This window comes from Varroa destructor, unplaced genomic scaffold, assembly GCF_002443255.2.
Source record: "Varroa destructor unplaced genomic scaffold, Vdes_3.0 BEIS01000002.1, whole genome shotgun sequence".
Lineage (NCBI taxonomy): Eukaryota > Metazoa > Arthropoda > Arachnida > Mesostigmata > Varroidae > Varroa > Varroa destructor.
In genome coordinates, this window is record NW_019211455.1 from 58,197,940 (window position 1) to 58,213,544 (window position 15,605).

At 43.9% G+C, this 15,605-nt stretch overlaps 1 protein-coding gene across 8 annotated transcripts in view; it reads right to left on the bottom strand.

Moving 5' to 3' along the window:
* LOC111244928 (inactive tyrosine-protein kinase RYK-like) overlaps positions 1 to 15,605 on the bottom strand; it is an 89,096-nt gene that overhangs the window by 27,301 nt on the left and 46,190 nt on the right. The window contains exon 2 of one of the 8 annotated variants that reach the window (XM_022792522.2): positions 3,168 to 3,213. The exons of 6 other annotated variants lie outside the window; for them this stretch is intronic. The gene's annotated coding sequence lies outside the window, so the exon portion shown is untranslated. Of the gene's footprint in view, positions 1 to 3,167; positions 3,214 to 8,858; positions 9,870 to 15,605 lie in introns of those variants that run through there. One more of the 8 variants, XM_022792523.2, reaches the window with a different exon arrangement.

The following is a 15,605-nucleotide window of genomic DNA, read 5'->3' on the forward strand; positions in this document are numbered from 1 at the left end:
TTGCTTTCTTTCTCTCATTCTGTCCTGCCTTCTATCTAATGTCTCGGCTGACTTCGCTGGCGTCGACTGTTGCTGACTTGGTCGCTGTTGTTACCTTGCTGTTTCTACAGTAGTTTCTTTTTTGTTCGGGTTAACCTCTCGTTTGCCGGGACGAAAGGTTCTTCTCTACTGCCATCTTTTCTTCCTTCGTCGTTGTCGTCGTCGTCGTCGTTGTTGTCGTCGTCGTCGTCGTCGTCGTCGTCGTCGTCGTCGTCGCTCTTTGGGTACTCTCGTGAGTTGGCGCTTGCTTCTGACGTTTGTTGTGGCCCTGGCGAGACCTGGTTGGCTACGGGGCAGAAGGCGGCTCAGAGTGAGCGAGCACAGCGGTACGCGAGAGCTCTTTATCCAAATAAATAAGTAAACGCCAAAACGGGGACGCCTCGGAGTCAGCGGTCGACACTCGTTATCAAATCAACGACATCATCGCTACCAGCAACAGCTGCAACAACAACATCAACGGCGGCAGCAGCAGCGGCAGCAGCGGCAATATAACGTGGACGACTTCAAGAACGAAGTCATCACGAAAGGAAAATCAGAAAGATAGACCTAAAGGTAGGGGGTGAGAGGGACTTTATTCGTACGGTTTCTGTAGTAAACTGCTGACGAGAACGACTTTACCACAAATAGAAAATGCTATTCTGACACTGTTTGAAAATATCGGTACATTTTTGACGCGCACAGATTAACTACATTTAACAAATTAATTAGTTCGTGTGGTTCGAATCCGCAAAAGCTAGGTGCAATAACGTGGCTAAAGAAGGATTTTGGTGACTAAAATCTCTCGATTAAGGAGAACACTGTAAAGGGCAATATCCTAGTTTTACGGAAGAATGTTAGAAACATCCCTAATAATTAAAAACAAAAAATTGAGAAAATGTACTAATTTGGTAAGGAAACAATGGCTTACTGACAAATAACTTTTCATCATTTTTCTAGATTCGTTCGAACCATCTAAATAATTCAATCGATTCACTTGTTAATAAACGATTCTTCCTTGCGTTACTCCACGGAGTTTCTTTCAGGGTGCACGGTTATTTGTAAACCCGAGCCTTCCACTCTCCTTTAAACTGCTACATAAGCCGGCGTAAAAGCCAAAACAGACGGATGAAGTTCACGTAAGGGAAGTTGGGCCATCCACCAAAACCTGATGCAGGAACTAACTACGACCGCTGATTCTCTACTACGCGATGTGAAAAAAAAAAAAAAAAAAAAACAGTTAAAGTTCTTTCTAGTTCTCCTATATCTTTATAATTAAAATAACTTTGTCGTGTGTATGCTTGAATTATTTCTGCACGCTGAATTACCAGAATGTAAAAATACTATATATCTGTCTATCATTAAGATGGAAAGCTTGCTACTGAATGATTGCAAATGAAATGTAAACACATATATGTTTCGCGTGGAGCCAGTCCAAGAGCAGTTGTGTTTGTATATGTGTGTGTATAGATGTCTACAAGTACAAGGTAGGTTATTCTCTGTGAAGAGCAGCCACTTAAGCCATTTTCTGCTGTCATCACCTCGCAGTTTCCTGTTTTCGCTTACTTCTGCTGGTTCGTCTGCCTGCTTCTACATTTGATTTTGTCTCTGATTTATCGTCTTCGCCTCTTAACTCTGTAGCCACCGTAGATGCGATGGGTAGCTCCAGTATATATATATATATATATATATATATATATATATATATATATATATATATATCGGTATAGAATATTCGTTCTCTAGCAGTTTCACCGTATGCAGCGCGAGCAGTTAGCAATCCCCTCTATCTCGCGGTTTGGCATCTCGTTACGTGACCATCTGCGCCGCGTAAAGTAGTGAGAAAACCGAAACTACTTCGGCACCGCCGCACTCGTGCGGGCTATGACGTTTAATACATATATACGCATATATACACAGCTAAAGATGCAGATCGACGGGCATACGTAAGCAGTCCGTGGAGAGTCAGCCATTACCTTAAATTGCCTAAACAGCCAGCCTTCGCTCTTCTCTGTGTTTATCGCCCTGAACTACTTGGAGGAATACGATGATGAAGATCTGTTGTAAGATTCAGGCAACGAAAAGGAACGCACAAGCATAAACGAACGATATATTGAGCCGGTTGCTGTTAGCTGGTCGAATCAGAACTGAAGAGGAGCAGCTCCAGTCGAATAGCTTCTGTTATATAGATATAGATTACACTATATTGTACGTGGAGAGCTCGCACAACAGCTCGCTGCCCCAAGCGGCGACCAGTGACGGTATTAGCACTAAATCAACGAACAAAGAAGCGACGAAGGCATAAACTTTCGTCCTTAGTTAGACCCTCTTCTACAAGATGGCGCGAAAAGGAGACAAGTAACGACAAAAAAGGCCTTGTAATATACTCAAACAGCACGCGTTATTGGGAGAAAAATACTGTTCTGCTTCTGAAGAAGAACAAAATAATAAGTGAACATTGTTAGTCAAAACGAAACACACAGCCGAGCTAGGATGTTACCAGCGAGGTTAAAAACACATGAATGAACCTATAGTAGATTTGGGATTTCTCTAAAACCTGTTTGAAGACCAAGACGACAAACGTAATGAGATCTATAGATAAGTATACTATATCTGTGGTCTGTTAAAATATTCGAAACACAAGAAGTATCTTTTCATTAACTGATAAAATAGATGCGTTCATTTCCTAAATCTCGCAAGAAACAACAAGTGTTTAATGCGCTCCAATCAAGTACTATATCTCCATGAGGACTTGTCAAAGATGTGACCGATGTCATGTATATTCTTGTAATCACTGTATTGCGTCGCGTGTCTCATACTGAGATCAGAACCGGAACCGGTTAATCGACCATCCCAACCTTCCATATCTATTAGAACGCTTCGTACCTTCATCAAATCAAAATCAGTCAAGTCTCACTGAAATACTCTGTCCGGTTTAGTACGTCCATGATGGCTTTCCACACATATCTAGTACTCTAAAACAATGGCAATATGGACCGGTAAATCGTAATTCGTGGATTAAAGCAGTGAATTTGGTCATGCATAAATGGATCGATGTTAACATAAACCTATGTTTGTGTGTTATGGTGAAATAGGCCAAACAATATATTTGTTAGAGTGACGATGATCGCACGGTGATAGATCAGACTCACCTGAAAACAGAGGACATTGTCGTCGTTAGTATGTGGAACCCCGTATCTGTAGTGTGGAAAATATCAACAAATAAAAATCACAACAAAAAAAAATAAAAAAAGTAGTAAATAAAATATCAAAATGTAATATTTATATACAGTGTATGTATATAGTTTTCGTTTTGCAGGTAGCATGGATGCTCTATTATACATTGTGTTTTCTCAGAGTTCAGACGTCGTTTGGGTACATCGTAAATATATAGATAGAAAATTAGTCTTGTGAACCAGTATTTGTCCTGATGACCTCAAACTTTTTTTTGAAGTACAAAATTTATGCCGCTGCAAAACAGATTCATAAGCAAATTTCCATCGATATGTTTACTATTTATAAATCTATCTATATTTATACGTATTTATAAAACAGGGTCCGTATTTTTGACGACTTCTAGCTCAGCAACTGTAATAATAAATGTATATAGGTCAAACCATGATCTCACAATAATATCGTATATAGAGGTATATATAAATAGGTATATATAATAGGTATATATAAATAGGTATGAGAGTCGAATTTACTTCATCGTTGTTTTTCGTGTCGCGCTCTTCCACTATTTGCTGAGGCCTGTCGTACATAATTAAGGACCGACTACGCTTTCCTATCTTAACAAGTACTATTCACAATAAAACAATAGCTGTACAAGAGTGATCTGGTCAGTCCCAGGGAAAATTAGACACCTGTCTTGTAATAACGATCTGCTATAGTAGAGAATCTATAAAGGTTTAGATAAAGCCTGAATTTGAAAAATTTTGCCAACTTTGTCGTGTATTTGGGCAGATAAAGAAAGATGATTCTATACGATTGCGTTCGCACGTTAGTGTAAAAGTAGATAGGGTGCTCTGTGTATAGCCATAGACGCGGTACGGAAGTTGCACTAACTGACGTTTTTAGTGAAAATTTGTTGAGGTCTTGTTTTTCAATCTGTTTTCCTGTGTTCGACCAGAGTGTCAGCTCAGTGGCCGATCGCAGCTATACCCTAAATGTTCTTAAGAAAAGCTGACGCCCATTGTACTTCTTCCGAAAGTACTGTTACATAAATCAACTGCAATTACAGTTGACATATTATCTATTAGGGCTGACAGATACCTTTCATTGTATGAATCTCTACAGGAAGATCATACAATTTGTGCGTATCTATACAGGTGGAGAACGAAGCTTGACAAAACTATAAATATCATACATCCCCATTCGTAGTCTTCAGCATAAGTCCGACAAAATAACAATAATTGAACATGTGTGTACGTACGTAAAGGTCTTTGTATGTTCAGGGATACTATCTGTTGCAATAAACTATCGAACGACTTTTGTTTCTGAGTGCGGATGTAGCCTGGTGGAACCTTATAGCACAATGTAAGGATCACAAGAGAGCAAAGTAAGCGCATTCGAAAGCAGACAGATGCTAAAGTGGGACGTACCATCAGCGCTAATACTGTCGTTTAGTTAGTGCTTATTATTTATTTCGTAATATTAAACCACGAATGCTTATAACGATAACGTATATCGTAGGTCGTCGCCTATAAAACACCGACGTTAGGGTTCGATTTGGCGAGCGAGCCGATTGCAAAGGCCCACATAAAGTAACATTATTTCGAAAGCCATTCCGTTTTTCTCTGACCTACCCCCACCCCAGCTACACACTATTTGGGCTGGATTTCTAGTGGCGCACCCACAACCACTCAAGCAGGCCGTTGGTGCTCAATTTGACCACCAAATTGGCCGACATACCAACTAGGTAACGCCGCTCACGAGCTGACAAAAGCGGTTTTTCTTCGCCTCTTACCTCTCTACCTGCCTACCAGGCAAAAACATTCCTAGCAAACTGACGGATTCGGTCAAGGCAGTATCAACACCGTCGCAAACACCGCGCTCGGTGCTGTTGTTTGCTTATCTCAACAGCAGCAGAGACAGCAAGAGAAAAACAGCAGGAAAACGAACGATCAATTCAGGATGTCCATATACGGATTCAAACCCGAACAATATTAGCTATACCATATTCCGAGCTAATTCTTTCTCTCCACCCTGAGGGTGAAACTCCATTCATTGGCCGACTTGGGTAACTGGGGGGAGAGGTGTCGGCGGGGGGGAAACATAGGCTAAACAGCCTACGCGTGTGCATTCTCCTGTAGCAATGACCTCATGCTATCAAGCAACACTTAAGCGATTACGCCAGCCACACAGAACATATATCCTGCTCTCATAGCAACTCACTGGCCCAGTGAGTTGCTATGAGAGCAAAAAAAAACAGGAAGTCTTTTTTGGCCTTTATGGTTAAACATGATATGTGCAGCGCGGCGGCGCATACTATGCACCGCAGTGAGCAACACTGGAATAGCTGCGTTAAATATACAAGGGTGTCCTACGGTACAGGAAAATTTAGGAAATGAGCTATACGAGAAACAGATGTAGGTCGCGCTTGCACGAGCGAATACGGGTCAGGTAATTTTTTTAAATTTCGCATGCCTATATTGGACGTGTTCACAACATAGATTAATAGAAATCGAACATCCTAGAGGTAAAACGATTCAATGTTTAAACGCAATAAATCGCCTGAAGCTGTAAACACAAGTGGGAAATATGTAGGTGGCAAATGTACGTTACTGTTCTAGGGAATCCATGAAATAATTTGCCCGTCTAGAGATGAAAAGTAAGCCAGCTCAGAAGTAAGCAAACAATGGCCAGTAGAAAGAAAGAATCGCATAGAGCTATTAGACAAGAACCGCTGTCCTATTGACCTTTATCAACTGTCTAGTTTTTTTTCTGCTATTTTTATTAGGTCTTGCTCTTCCCTAAACTAATAGCCAGAGCGATTCCTGCTATCGATGGTGTGAAGTGCAGTTCAGAACGGCGCTCTTTGAGCGAGAAAGGCACTCACTGGCTAAGTTGAGATGAGGTGGGGTGGCTTCAGAGGAGGCTGGCACTCCTTCTGTCGTTCTCTGCCTAGCTGAATGTTTGTCGGACGGACCATGTTGCGACGACACAGTGCCGTACAACAAGCTGAAGAGAAACAGCGCTTCGCTAAAGAGGGGGAATCGGTTTTGACGAGAGCGCGATCTATCGTCAGCTGTGCACAAGCTACGGGGAACGTATGTGGTTTTTATGTGCGATCACTGAACAGGAACAATGCAACCACTTGAAATAGAGGAACTTTTGTCAGAACGTTATCAGCGAAGTTGGACGGATCGCATAAGTTGAACTTAGTCGTATGCTACCTATGGAATCAGAACCATAGTGGAGTTCATTTAAAGTTTGCCTTGAAGCGTTAACGCGTGGGCAGCATATTCACAAACTGCAAACTAAGATGAAGTTCTTATTGAGTATCCGCTTTTTAAAAAAGTCGCAATAATTTTTCGCCTGTACCGTGACGTGTGAAGGCTGCTCTGTTGTCTTGCTTTCGAACTTCAATCCTTGAGTAGGCGATTACACTTATATGCATAAAGAAACCAGCATGCATTCGATATCTATGTCCGCATGTAGGCGTCATGAGTTGAACTTCGATAATAAATAGATGTATCATAAACAACACGACGAAATTTTGTGACATTGTGTCTTATTTGAGGCTGTATTTACTGGAGGCCACGCATTCATTCTACATCAAAGCCCGCGTGCTTTTTCAGAGATTTGCTAAAAAGTCACCAGGTTGAAACTTTACTAGCACAAACGATGGCAGGACGTTTCAAAGGCCCAATGGGAAGCTCTGAAGCCTCTCGGGATCAAACAGAAGTGTCTTCGTTTGTTTCCTCATTCCCTCTCATACTCTCCATAAGCGTCTGGCGGCAATGTGGAGAGAGTTCGCCCGTTCATGCGAATGCTGGTCGTTTCGAGGGACCACCTGACCCAGTTTGAGTTCGGCCCGTTCTAGCAGGCGCAATACGAGCCCGTTCCATTTCTTCCTCTACGAGCAGACGAAAAGTGGCAGATAAAGGGAGACTATGAACTAACGCGAGAGAGGGACGGACCAACACACAGACGTAGACAGGGGTGCCAGACTGAAAGCTGTGTCGCAACGCGAAGACCGAAACTGGAGCAGGAAACTGCAGATCGTGGATAGTGGAGAACGATGCGAAGATCCGCGAACAGAGAGAGAAAAAGAAGGAGTCCCGCAGAGAGGATGAACTGGTGAACAAACTGGCGAGACAAGGCGTTCGGAAACTCAGCTCGGTGATGTCTGTTTGACATCATCAAATACGAGCTGCCGCTGCCTCATTCTCATCCGAGTGAGCATCTCGTTCCAGTTCTCTCTGTCCATTTTCCCAAAGAGTCCACATCAACAGCCAGTAGTATCGTGAGACCACTACCACTGTGAGCACCGTCTCTCGCCCCCATGGAAAGAAGCCCAGCAAACGGAGGCGCATAGGCACGGGGTCAGGGTCCATCCGAAAGATCCCAAGCAACCGACAGAGGTCCCTGCTCCTCGTCTCCCCACGCAAGCCCCGTGCAGAGCTGGCATCCGCCTGAAGCGAAACGTTGCACCGCTGGTGGGACTCCCTGCTGATTCCGTTGTTAATTAGGATTGCCTGGGGCATAACTGTACAACGCTGCTGTGCAATGTGCCTACAGTTCTCTGCACAGCGCTGCTGTATGTGGTACACTACTACATTCATTCAAAACAGACTGAGAGCCAAGTCTACCTTGTGTGCATTTCCTCATGATCACCAGGGGTGTTTAGGCCCTTAAACGAGTATAGCGACCAGTGGCCAGTTAGCGGCGGCCAATGGTCAAAGACCGAGCCCCGTGTAGTTCTCCCACTCGGTCTGATCTGACTTACCTACTCACTGCAGTTATGATTGAAGGATACTGCCCACCTCTGATGGTGAAATGAAGCTGAGAAGCAATTTGACGGCTGGATAAGCTGCTCCGTAGCCTGTCATCGGCGTCTTCCTCATTTGTAGCCGCTTCGCTCGCAATTCTGTACGATCATTTCTACGACGACCCTACAAACACCCGGCGCAAACCCCCTTTTTAAGAAACGCACCGCCTCTTCGCAAACCCCTGTTACACCCAAAGCTGATTTCCTATTCAGAAAAACCTGCCTGCTACCGCCTGCCTGGACACCAGTCAGCCAGACAGCCTCTTTGACTCCAAGGTCTCTTGACTCGTCCCACCCGTCCTGCTGCTGTTGCTGTTTCAAGTCACCTTTTGGATCTTACAAATGAGCCTGTCTTCTGCTTGCCGATGTCGCCCCTTAACACTGTGTCATTCTATCTTCTTCCGGCTGCCATTTCCAATAATTGCCTGATTCTACCTTCTTGCTGCTCATTGCTAAGTGATTACTTACTAATAAGCGCGTGTATTAGCGACCTCTGCTGTAGACTATCTACCGCCTAGCCAGTTGCAAGCTTATGACAGGGCAGACCTTTGCAGTAATTGTCAGCTATTTGGACTTTGAGAAGATAAATGGGCAGCTTTATGCAGCGCATAGGTGCCTCAGATGATCAAGCGAAACACCGTCAACTTGAGTGAATTTCGATCTATATAAATGAATACAGCTGTGTGTAAATAACAAAACATGTTAGTGTGATGACATTTAGAATATACATATTCTTCACTTAAAATGTCTATGTTTTGCTTATGCAGCTAGCGTAATACGTGACGACGACAGGTTTAATTCACACGTATACAGGAGACCACAGTTACCGCTTACCTATAACACTCACCTATCTTTTAGGCATCATACGCTGATCAGGATCAAATCTTTAAGGCTACGCCGGCTTTCCTATCCTCCTACCTTCAGACGAAGTAAGCCTCATTCCACAAAGGTCTGAACAATGCTCTTCGCTACACCTCTCAGGTCGTTATCCGAACAAGTGTTTTTCAAAAAAAAAAAAAAAGCAGAGGAAGTATCCATAGCACCCCTACAATATAGAAGGTAATACTCTACCACGATCGTTATACTGGAGTAATTACTGTATCGTCCAGAAAAAATATGCCATAGATAGCTTAGGAGCATCTCTCATTCAGGCGGTTCTTTTTTTTTCGAGCCTTGTCTCTTTCTGCTTCTCTCCCGCGGGTCCTCGGTCTTTCGTTCTAGCTTTTACCCTCCACTATAATGTCATCCACCTGGAGAAGTGGAGGAACGGTGCTTGGTTTCTTACTTCTCGTTATTCCTGGTAAGAGAGCGCTTGCCGCAGGCTCGTTTCCTATTTTGCTACTTCGTAAAGCCACTGGTTCGGAAAATAGGGGGTGAGGAACAGACGCCCAGACCAACAGCGACAAGGGGGTGCTGGTGTTGGCAGCGCCACAAATAATAGCAGGTGTTGTGAGGGAGGCTGTCACGCGGATAGGCAGCCCGTAGTTGGTGGGCTAACAGCAATAGCAGCATCACGATTGGCAGTGTGAAACGTTAGCCGTTGGCTGCAAAGCAGCATTTCCACTCCGCCTGTTGCTTGTTATCAGTTGCTAAGAAGTTAAAAAGCGGGGTCGACACGAGAAACAAAGCGATGTACTGGCGACCGGGATACATGCTAACCATCACGAAGTGCGGCATAGCGACGAAGAATAGAAGTAAGCAGCGCCGAGCACGATGTATTATTATACAAAATAATGCGCAGAAGTGGGGTCGGTAACCGTAGCAGCACCGGCAGTAGCTATATGGAGCGGTAGCCATTATGATAGCAGTGGTGTTCGTGTGCCGGCACTGCTTACTGTTATTGTTGTTGTAGTTGACGTAGTAGCAGCATCAGACTAGAGATGAATTAAGGACACAACCGGAGCTCCTAAGAGAAACAAGGAGTGGAAAGAAGCCCGTAGCCTAGAGCGAGGCGCGCGCGGCGTCGGGAACCGCCGAACAAGTTGAGGAAATAAGGACCTCTAAGTTAACAAACGGCTAGGTGTATGCAAATGCGACTTCGAACAGCGCCGCCCAGGTACTTTGTCAGGAACGAATAGCTGTTGCAGCAGCAGCTACAGCACGCGCCCTGCGAAGGCCCAGTCGTCACAGGCAAGGAACATGCGTACATATGCATATAGTCGCCTCCTAGACACACAGTTAGTACGCATCAACATCTAGCAGATGGGTGTAGCAGTGTACTCCCCTTTATTCAGGCTTATTACCCTCGCAATAGGAGGGTGATTAAATTCGATATCGACCTGTAGCGGTCCCTACGGCTGTGTTGGTTCTACTTTAGAATCGTGCTAGTTACTCAGCCTTCAATTGTTGAGTAATTATAATAATCAATGCGCTGCCAGTGAAGTAAGTCTCTGTGACGAAAGTAAGTGAAAACGAAGTAGGTGGACGAAGAACAAGTACACAAAGAATCGCGCACGTCGTCGCCATCATCATCAGTCGGAAGCAGATTTACTATGGACATCAACTAGTCACGCATCGACCTGTCCACCACGCACATAGTCACACACAATTAAGTACGATTGAACACACACTAAGAATCCTTTCAATTGCTGAGCTGAATTAAGCACAGCATGGGCACGGCTTAACTACAATGGACCTGATTGATTTAAAGCGCGACGCAATAGCAGCTAACAATGGCTTTAAGCGCACCGCTGTTCTCGTAATCAGACCCCGGACTGCTTCGAACCCCTGGAAGAAATCTGCACAAGCAAAGCTACGTGCAAACGTTATTGCGTTACGTGTGATTTAGTTACGTGGCGAACACTTGAAAAGAGGCAGCTGCACAAATAAGGATGCAGTAGGCAACGGTTACGAATTCAGCTGGGCCTCTCGGCGGCATTTAAAAATAATGGCTAATAATGATTCAATAATGATGGCCCAGGCACAAGCGACGAAATACGGACGTCGACGGTCAGCCAACCCAACGCGATTGCCAGATTGCGCATAGGACAGACGGACTTACTAGCTGTTTCAAGGTAGGCGGTCTTGCACAAGCATAATTGTAAAGTCGACTTTCAGCCAAGTAACACCGTCAGCAACACCCACTGAACCTCTGAACACCTAAGGGACAAACGTATCGCAAATGCAAGGAGCGCTACGCTAGACTGGCAACGGCAGCCGTAACACTGATCGTAGTACACAAACAAATACCCTTGGTAGAGGAACCGGGGCATCAGCACTGCGCCATCTCTGCCAGATAGAGAAATCAAATTTCGCGCTCGTTTGCACGCGTATTGTCTCACCGATGTACGACGCGGGGGAAATTGCCGCTCTAAGAAAGGAAGTCAACTCAAATGCGAAACAGAAGATTTGAACTTACACAAGTACCATTCGGTCATGTGAACATATTACACAGTCCCAGTTCTCTTTTTCTAGAGAAAGGCAGGAAAGCACTCTTATTTTAATAGAGGGGGATACAATATGTTTATTTTCGTTTTATCTATACTTGCATACATATAAGATTTTTACGCAGAATTATATGGGCAAGCATCGTCTTCCGTTTACTAAAAACCGGCGCTCCTCATGACCTCCAACGTTTCCGCCAACTTTAACGAATAAACGCTAACATTAGGTTCGTTTCTTTATGAATGTCATAGTAGCTTTCATATTAATAGTTGTACGCATAAATGCAGCGGCTTAATTAGAGCAGTGGTTTACGTGCGTGTCCTCTTCCACTAAACTGCATCTCCAATACAGTTAAAATCGAGCCACTCATGAGATATTCCAGTAATCGAACTCGTATCCGCCCGATTACTTTGCTAGGGCCCAAGTTTAACGCTGAAGCAAGTTTGCAATGAACTAATACTAATAATAATTCGTGTGTTATTATTATACAACAGTAACTAGCGCAGTTGGATAGACGAGGTTCACGACGACCATCGGGTAACATCGGAAAACTTCCCGAGCTGCCACCTGGTTCCTGGGTCTATCATACGCCAATATCATGCGGCAGCTAGTGTGCCCAGCCAGCAGTTTTTGGTGGCGGGCCAATATTACCGTTACCCTGACAACTTTAGCGCCCTCAAGGCGCCTCCGCAGCCTCTTTCTAGTGGCAGACATCAGAATGCTTTCTAGGGGCAGCTTCTGCAGGCGCTCTCTAAAAGCACATATACCAACACTCACACATACATGCGCACAAACCCTTACTAACCAATACGTGTAGTTAGTTGGCGAACAGCTCATTGAATATAAGTACTACAATGCGATCTCCTTCATCCGAGTCAATGATACGCGTACCAACGATCGAGAAGCAACCCGACTACAATCGGCCAGCCTTCATTCCGTCTGATTTCACGGTGCAACCGTACGAAATCCTACTCGTAATTCCGCCCAGCTGAACGATGAAAAGGTTTAGTTTGTGGCCGTAATTGAATTTGGCGCCAAAACATTCCATACTTTACAAGGAGTCTGGTTTGTATCGAGCTTGCGGTTCCCCCAGTAAACGCCAGACAACGTCAGCTTCCCTGTACTCCATGTAGGAAGGAGAAGCTTACCGTAGGCAGCTATAGACGAGCACGGTTATTTCATATCATCGCTAAATAAAGCAATGCTGGTTAGCCTTACAGAAGGGACTAGCGGCTTGGTTGTTGCTGATATGGTGCAAAAACCTCAGATGGTCATTTATAGGGCGTCATAGAAGGAGAGTCAGGAGCAGAAAGTATCTCCCGTTTCAACTGAACTGCCTACGTAGACAGACAAACGAATACAGTCTCACGCACAACATAACACGAAGCTTCCGCTCTCTTGCTCCGAGAGCAAGTGCTCGTCTTTAGGAGTCCATGTTGCAGTGCAGAACTGCTCAGCAACAAAAAGATCTGTTTACCACGGTGCGTATAGCATGACGCACTTCTTGCCTCAGTACCCTCCGTAACACCGCAAACACTACGTCAATAGAACGCTTACACTTGAAGTGGCTTTAGCAAACACAATTTCAAGATGCTTCTTAACAGCGCCGACCGTAGCAATAACATCGACGACGCTAACAACAACGATTACATTGCTTCAAAAAGTATATGTAACAACACATGGGACAGTAACGCTGGTAGGCTAATCTTTGAACTGCCATGCTGTAGAAGACAAGCCGCGCCATAACTTCGCTGGCCCCCGCAAGGTATCTAGCGAAACAAGTTGCTGATTGCACCCTCGTCCATTAGCGCTCAAAGACAGAAGGCCAATGAAATAAGTAAAGAGCGGTAACTCCAAAAAACGTCTGGCGTTCGTTTCTATCGTTGTACATAGTATTATTATTATTATGTATGAGTCCTATTAAATTTGAGCAACACTCACAGTACTACAGCCACCGCCAACACGCTATGAACACTTCGAGAACAATTAAAAAAAGTAATTACTCAAAAGTTAAGTTGCACGACAAGAGATGCGACAATTCCGCTTGATAATTACTGAATGCTCCATAAGAACTGTCCATAAAACGGAATAGGGGAAGGGCATGGAATAGCCTCATTGAGAAGACTGAGGGCACGTGTCACTCACTATAGAGCATACACAACAGCAATTGTATCAAAGTCATAACATCATAGAAAGCTGAAGGGAGCTTTGGGGTGGAGCTATCACTTCAGAAGCAATTTTTGCAGGTAATTTTTCCCAATTTGTCTTTAATGTCAATGCTGAGTTTATGTTTCTACGCGTCCCCTTAAGCTGCCCTACGCACAATTCCATTTAGAGCGCAGTCCTACAGAGATAGTGTTACGTATATGCGCTGTGCCTAGGGAAGCATTCGCTTAGAATGTTTGATTCCTATTACTCGAACTTACCCAGTATGTGTGCACACACAAATAGATACTATATAACAAGCCAAATTTATCAGTGTCACCGATGATTTTTCGAGAAGCAAGAGCGTATACAGCGCAAGAAAAGCTCATTTCCTTGGCGCCAGACATCTTTGTTTACATATACGATATAACAGATGGTGTATTTATCTATCGATCGAATTTGTGATTTAAAGCAAAGTAAAAGGAAGCTACTGAATTTTGTTCAATTTTTCGTTCTGCTCGACACAAGTTCGCCTCTACCATTACTCCCGAACTGATAATGATTGAAAAAACTGATCGATCAGATCCGCTGACTTGAAGGAACTCGAACGGAGATGACTGGCTGACGCGCCTGCTTTCGTTGCCATTATCACAAAGTAACACAGTAAAAATTAATTGAAAAGAACCAATCTCAAAGAACAAACACACACTTCTAAAACCTGGTCATTGCCTGACAACACATGCATAGTAGAATCTGCGATATAGGGAAACGATAATTCGAAGGCAAAACGAAGAAAGAAAGCTAACGGCTTCGCAGGTGGATCCGAAGCGTCCATATTCGTAGAAAATATTCGTACTACTACTAATGCTATTTATTATTATTATTATAAAAGGTAAAGGAACAGGAACAGAGAGATCCAGTTTGTTGAATGAAAAAATAACTCAGTACCAACGTTTGACTGCTGTTTATTATATTTCGTTGGAACAGCTTAGTGATGATAATTGCTCTCTAGACAATTATATCAAAAATTGAAATTTTGAAAATTTTAGAGTTATATAGAAACAGCTTGTATAGTATGTGTCATCGGCGGGACTTATGCGCGACGCTCCCTTAGCCTTTTTCAAACCGAAGTTCGGTCGTTCCACTGACCGCGTCAAAATGGATCTTGAATATGGATTCGTGCGAAACCTATTGAAATCGTAGGATCGAATAATCTTCAGTATATATATTTATATATGCTGTTTCAATCTCACCACAAACCACGATGTTTATATTAGACAGTTTTCAATCAATTCATGTTGAAGGTATCACAGGCAGTGTCATAGGTTTTTCTCTCTCTTCACTTCTATATTTAGGAAAACCTCAACTTCAGCAAAGGGGGCTGAGAAAATAAAACACGCACGGACTGAGAGGCGTCCTTTGAGATCTTTACGTATGTGGACCGAGAGCGAAGAGCTGGCGGAAAGAGTGCGGAAGAGATTCCGACAGAACCTCGCTCTGCCCTATCCGATCTCTTCAGGTATCTGTAGAAGATTCGTATCAAAAAAAAAGGAAGGGGTGCTTCCCACCGAACTTCGCACACAATTCCCCCTCTGTCCCTTGGATGTCGTATCAATAAAGAGGTTGCTGCCTTCTCTACACATCTTGAGCGTTCGTCCTTTAGACTTCCCGAATACTCTAGCAAACTGTACCATTGCTTCTGGCTGATGCTTCGATACTCTTATTAATGTTGCCGGTTCACACACGTTGCATCAGTTGACGCCGGCGCCTCCATTATTCCTCTGACGAGTCGACAAACAATCCCTTGCTTCCCCGTTCCGTTCTGCGCTAACTGTGTCTCGCCGATCGCACTTCTGCATCACCCACCCAAGCAACAACTTCTACGGCTGCTACACCTATCCTCATTTCATCTAAGGGGAGCAGTGTTACGGATATATATTTAAGGAATGTCTTGTATGTCCCTGGACATAACTCAATAGGTAATTGTAAACCACAGTCGTAGTAGTACTTACTACGCAAATAGCCGTACACGATTTGATTGCGGGCGTTCGTACGCTACCAAATA